The sequence below is a fragment of the Herpailurus yagouaroundi genome, unplaced genomic scaffold (assembly GCF_014898765.1).
Source record: "Herpailurus yagouaroundi ecotype Mexico unplaced genomic scaffold, PumYag 28, whole genome shotgun sequence".
NCBI classification, from domain to species: Eukaryota; Metazoa; Chordata; class Mammalia; order Carnivora; family Felidae; genus Herpailurus; species Herpailurus yagouaroundi.
In genome coordinates this window covers 161,829,635-161,835,971 of record NW_024412376.1, presented here as the reverse complement: position 1 = coordinate 161,835,971, position 6,337 = coordinate 161,829,635, and the positions used below count along the sequence as shown (strand labels likewise).

General features: G+C 42.7%; 1 long non-coding RNA gene across 1 annotated transcript; it reads right to left on the bottom strand.

The window, feature by feature from the left end:
- Positions 1-494: 494 nt before the first annotated feature.
- On the bottom strand, positions 495-4,505 carry LOC121038387 (uncharacterized). The gene is made up of 2 exons (XR_005794339.1): positions 4,165-4,505; positions 495-2,826 (listed from the first exon to the last, which is right to left on the bottom strand). It is a non-coding gene; the product is annotated as an uncharacterized LOC121038387 (long non-coding RNA).
- Positions 4,506-6,337: the final 1,832 nt, after the last annotated feature.

Below are 6,337 nucleotides of genomic sequence, written 5' to 3'. Positions count from 1 at the left end.
CTAGGAATGGCAGATCAAAAGGGAGAGGAATGTTTGAGATTTCTTGTTCTTTCATTTTTTAAGAGGTGTTCAATGGTCTAGGCCTCTTGGCAAATAGCTATTCCTCCCTCATGGCCCTGACCCACAATTGAAAGAAGATTGTTCTGGAGGTGGAAAGATCCTCTGTAACCTCTAGATCATGGACAAGTTAGTGGGTACGTCTGTATTCTCTCCAGAGCCCTTGTTTTCATGTGCCCCAAGGTGTATGGTCTTCTGGTGCCAGCCACACAGACGGAGTGGAATGGGGCTCAAAGGTAGCCTGAGAATAGCCCTATTCTGGAGAATAGGCTCAAGGTTTTACCCACACAGGCATAGGGGATTTTTGTCTTCTCTTTTCCTGTGATTCTCAAGTTTTAGTCCTAACAAAGTCTCCTTTAAACGGAGATAATATTTTGAGCGATGTGTATTTCAATATTTAAGTGATCATGAAAATGATAGGACATATCAAGGAAAAATAGAAGAATTCTGCAATGTCTCTTTATTATGTTGGAATAGAATGTTTTAGGATCCTGTGTGAATATTTCAATACATAAATGCATTTTATTAGTACCAGCTTCACTATATTAGTAATGGTTTAGACGGGAAGACCATGTGAAGTCATCACTTAGTGATACGTTTGTCGTCTGAGCTTCAAGACCTGTTGAATTCTCATTTGTGATTTAAGCTCTTTTTGTGTAGGGAAGGGTTTAAGTCTTGTTCTCCCACATTTCATCATCTTCAACCACCTGAATTCTGGTGAAACCTGACCTGGGAGGCTGACCTCTCATTAGAACTCCTAAGACTGAATCAGAAGGAAGCTAGCTATGTGCCATGCAGAGTCTCACCTGAAGTATAAGTTTGTACTAGACACTGGCCAAGGAGAAAACTTCAGGCTATTTTGCTTTGGTTTTTCCCATGTTGTAGGTCTTTGGGGAGTATATGATCCCCATCCTGCCAGGAGTCTAAGGGCCTAACAGCCACAGTCCAGGAATCCCTTTACCTCCTCTGACACTCTTTGTTTAAATGACCTTATGCATCATCTTCATTGGACCATCTCAAATTCTCTTCAGTGAGGCTTTTTATTTTCCTGATGCTCTAAAAGAGATTTTAGCTCACTTACATGGGGAATGTTCACAGGGTGTTGACTACGGGTTTGATGTAAATCTATTTGCTAAGCTGATGGATGTTCTTAGACTGGTGAAGTGTCATTAAGGTGTGCCTGCTGGAAAGTACAGTAGGAAGTGCAGTTTGAATGTGGGAAGGTTGCAGCCAGATGCCCGTTAAGGTGAGCTTTTGACACCACCAGCAACATAATTGTTTCAGGCTGAGGACAGTGCTCCTCTTGGTCAACAGCAGTACTTTCTGCTCTGGGCATCTAGGACTCTATCTGAAGACATGGCCTGGAATTAGGAATCCCTTTCAAGCCGTCAATGTTACCCTGCTAGGTTTCAGACTCTAGGAAGCATGAGTCATTGGTTCTGTCGAGGAAGCTACTGTTCCTAAAACCTGGAAGATCTGACCACCTTTCTGGGTTTGTTTTATGATACTTCTCGGGAAAGCCTGTTTCCGGGATTGATGTCAGAAGATGAAAAAATGTAATGCTCAGGCTTTGCTTTAGACAAGACTCCCTGTTTCTGGTACAGGTTCTAAAAAACATTTAAAAAAATTAAAAAGGTACAGTGCCTGGGTATTCTCAGATGATGTGGTTTTAGGGGCTGTTCGTTCACTTTCCCTGGGAGGAACCAGAGACCTAAATACTAGAAAATTGGACCTGGATGCCCCCTGTGGTTCTTCTGAATGCCTTTGGTATGATCAATAGCAATATACATTTCTAGAGAGGTGGGGGACAGTACTGATGGGCAACTTTGTACCTCCTCTGAGCATCCAGGACCCATCTGGGAGACATGAACAGAATTCTGGAACCATCCTAGACACACAGTGTCACACTTCTGGGAATAAATGACCTTTTACCCCAAACTGATGGGAGGCCTGTTCTTAACAGGAAAGATCGCTGCTGGTCATGCCTTCTGGGCTCTAGTTCATTTCTGGATTATTCCTGGCAATATTTTCCTATGAAGCTTGGACCAAAAGTCCTGAAGGATGCCATAATAAGGAAATGAACAGTTCTAGGGCTTTCCCCTCTTCCACAATCTTGGTGTTGTAAGGGTAAAGGGTTTGGTTTGTCCTGGCAGCTCTGCTGACCAGCGAGCATCTGTGAAGCCAGGACCTCACTGGGCAGGCTGTGGGCTCTGAGGACTCCTATATCTTATTCTGGTAGAAAAGTGGGTGAGAATTCACCCAGTGGACTGAGGGTCTTACTTGGTCCTCAGGGATAGACTCATTTTGAGTCTGGGGTTCTCTGTCATGACCATCCCAAAGGAGGGGGCCAGATCAATTCAGCCTTGATAGTTTTGCTAAGGGGAAAATTCACATTGTCTTGTTCCTATGGAAACCGACTTCAGAGCTTATAATTGCATCCTTGTGTATATTCCAAACTTTTCCTTCTTCCTTAGAGAACAGAGCTGGTTCTGCATCTTCAATGATAGGCTGTTGCGAGGAAGTTTTGGCATGTCCTAGCTCCAACGAATGGAGTACATGTTGGCTCAAAGTAAGGTGCTTCAGCTTTCTTTTGCATATAGTCTTTGCTGGACACTCCTTACTTATTTAAGGATGGTGGGAGCACATTCGACTACTTTCACTCTATTTCATCTTGGTCATCACTTATCTCTTGTTCCTTGGTCCTGCTAGTGACTGTTACCTTGATGTTGTGTCATATTCAGGATGTCAAGTTAGTCCTTTCTTGTATAGCTAGAAGAAAGTCTTAAAGTCAAAATTAACTAGAAGGTTGTGACCACATCCATGTTTCTCCCTGAAGTCTGTCAAGATGAGAACTCCAGTTTCAGTGTGTGTCCAAAGCTGAGGTGGTTGTGAAAAGCTGTGGGTCCTTCATGAAGATGTGGGAACAGAAACTTGTTCCCATTTCCTCATGTCCCCACACAGCCCTAGGGGAGGGTCCTTAAGATGCTCACACCCTGGTGACTGATGTTCAGTACCTGATAAAAAGGTCTGTTAGTTGTTACAGGGAAAACCCAGCTGTAGGGGGCACACAACAGATTGTACATCACTTAAAGATGGAAAGAGTCAGGAGTTGTAAAGTGGTTCTCCCCAAAAAGTCTCGATCATCTTAATCGGGGGAGTTCACTGTGAGGAGACCTGTTAGACTTAACAATGCTGGTCTTGATCTTCTTGTCAGTGGGCATCAGGAGATTGATGTGCTTAAGGTCTGTTCTGAACAATAAAAGGATGTTCTTCTGGCCTGTTCAATCCCATGGGCCCATAGGTAGTGGAACTGAAACTAGCTATGGCTCTGCTGCATGCTAGGCTGACAATCACTGGAGTGGGCAGCAAGGGAAGTGTTTGTTCAAGGCAGCCAATGAGGAGATGGGAGAGCAGGCCTCAAATTCTGCCCAAGGAAGGAGAGTCAGGAATATTTAAAAGCAAACAAAAGTTTGGGTGAAATGTTGCAGCTGTACTTACTAGTGCCATTAGCCCTTTGGTTACTGGTTTTAGTAGCATCATAATGTAACCTCTATTTGCTGGCACGTGCCATTGGCTGTTGGACACCAGGTAATTAGGTGTGCCACTTGGGGGGGGGGTGTTACATTCTGCTATAGCCCTTCTCAAAGTAAAACCTCAAGAGACTGGAGTTTTCCCTAGGTTGTTGAAGGAGCTCTTCATTGGGACCTCAACCACTCACAGGATGGCAAGTTAGCACTACTGATCACTTTTTTTCTTGTGCTAATGTACCTGCTCTTAACTATTTTCTATCTGTTCTTTGTTGAAGGTTCCCAGATGACATCACTGTTGTCTCATTAGGGGACTCCAAGGGATAGCATATGGAGAAATTTATGCTTTTAGATCCTGGTGGGTAGTTTGTTATACTTCTTCTTTGGTCAGAGAGCTCCTGGCACTCCCCTTCTTCCCATTGTGCAAGAATGTAATACAGATGAGAGAATAAATTGCCTTTTTGTAGAAGACAGGATTTCTTTAAATACTTGTAAAGACACCAATTCCTTTCTTTACATAAGAACAATAATCTTCAACAGTCTTCCACTGAAGTAAAAAATGAGGGATATGTGCATCTACCTTAGATCTGATGACAGATCGGTGATGGTTTGTTCCCCAGGTGGATTTCTGCTTTGGCCTCTTTGAGTTAATATGTCCTGTGCTCCCTGATCCAGGAGAAGACTGGAGGTAGCTAACTCAAGGAGGATCCTGTATTCCCCTGGCTTCATTTACAGAGGACCCCAGGGTCAACTTGAAGACTGTTCTCCCTGCTGACTTTGTTGGCTCAGTACATCAGTATGCTCTGCCTATTCTGAGACTCTCCTGTATAAGGATTATGACATCAGACCTTCAGAATCTGTTCCTTGGTTCTATGGAGATTGATGATATTTTGAAGCACTCAGGATAGAAAGTAAATTCTCTCGGCATAGGTAAGCAAGATGATATCAGCTGGTCCTAGATAATCCATCTCCGTATGGATGGTCCACAGGTAGGCTCTCAGTATTTAACTGTGTACATTACCTGATGTGTGTCATCAAGTAGAGGTGATACTCTAGTTTAGAAAAGTACATCTGATGTGGTTAACTTCCATTACGACCATTTTCAGAACATTACTCCAATGTGACTTCAAAGTGGTCTCCTTTTCTCCCCATCTTAGTTTGAGGACTTCACATGGACTTCAGCTTTCCTATAGCAAGAAGTTAGCACTAGGGATACACCATATGTTTTACTGTCCATTTTGATGTGGTTGTCACTCACACCTCTGGTGACACTTTATCTGTACTCTATTGTTGATATGACCCCCACAAATAGACTTCCCACACAAAATTCTAAGTTTGTAAAGTATATTTTCTGAAATTCTTCCTGGTCAGGTGCAGCTTATAATGGCTGTGGACACATTCCCTCCACCTCTCCTCTTATGAAGACATCTTTTACTTTCATACAACAATCACCCAGGAAGAAGAAATGAGGGACATATTCTTTAACCTGAAATCCTAGCAGACTAGCCTAGAGGGACACATTTAACAAATAGGCATATCTAGAAAGAGGTATGACAGGGCTGTGTTGGCTTATTCCCCAGTGGACTTCTGTGTGGCCCTCCTTGTCTGAGCTTCCCTGTGGTGTGGTGCCTGATCCCGAGTCTGATTATGCATCAACTGCCCAAAGAGGGCTGAAGTAAAGGTCTATTCTTAGAACTCTGTCCTATTTCCTGAGATTCTCTGGTTTTAGGTAGTGTCTCCTTTCAACTAAAATACCTCCCTGTTGGGGTGTCTGGGTGGCTCCATTAAGTGTCCGACTCTATTTAAGCTCTAATCATCATTTCATGGTTCATGGAGTTGAGCCTCACGTTGGGCTCCATGCTCACAGCAAGGGGCCTGCTTGGGATTCTCTATCCACTCTTTTCCCCTCTCCTCACTTGCATATGTGCTCTCAAAACATTGGGGGGTGGGGCGGGGTGGGGAACCATCCCTACCATGCCAAAAAGATCTAAAGGATGTGTCATAGGAGAATCCAGCTGCTGCAGAAATGTCCAGATTCCAGAAGAATTGAAGTACTCCTAAATCTTCCTTTCACTAGGAAATTTCCTTTCGTCTGTCCTACAGCAGCAAAACTATTTCTGATTCCATAGCCAAGATCTCTGACCTCTAATCTTCTTGTGATATCTTGTTCTCTCTTCTAAGAACAGATACCTTGTACATCCCTCACCCCCTTAGCCTTGTTCCCATCTTTGCCTCCCAATAATGTCTGCCAGAATTAAGTACCTTTAGAATCCTAATAGAGATTAATTTGCTGTCTTTGGATTCTATAGGGGTGGTTTTGCTTCCTTTCCAAGGAATCATTGCTTTCTATTTCATTCACAATTAGAACACTGTTATCTAAAATTTAATCTTAAACATGGTGGGAGAAAGCTACAATATCTATTCAGAAAAACATTTTGTTATGGTAGGGGAATGGATGCTGAAGTTTTAGGTTTCCATTCATGCATGAATGCTTTAATAGGTCAGTTACTGCATTTTTAATGGGGCACACTACTATATTCCTATCATTTAGAGGAGAATAGGACTGAAAAATTTAATTTTATATGTGGTTTTCTTCCTTGAGTTTCTAAGAACTGTCTACTTCTCTTGAACATGATCTATTCATGCTCTATTTGTGGAAGGAAGAGTTGAAGATACACTAAACTTAATTCCATTAAAATCTCAGAATGTCTGTTACATGGGCAGTAGTTGTCATGGGTCCAGATCAACTAGGT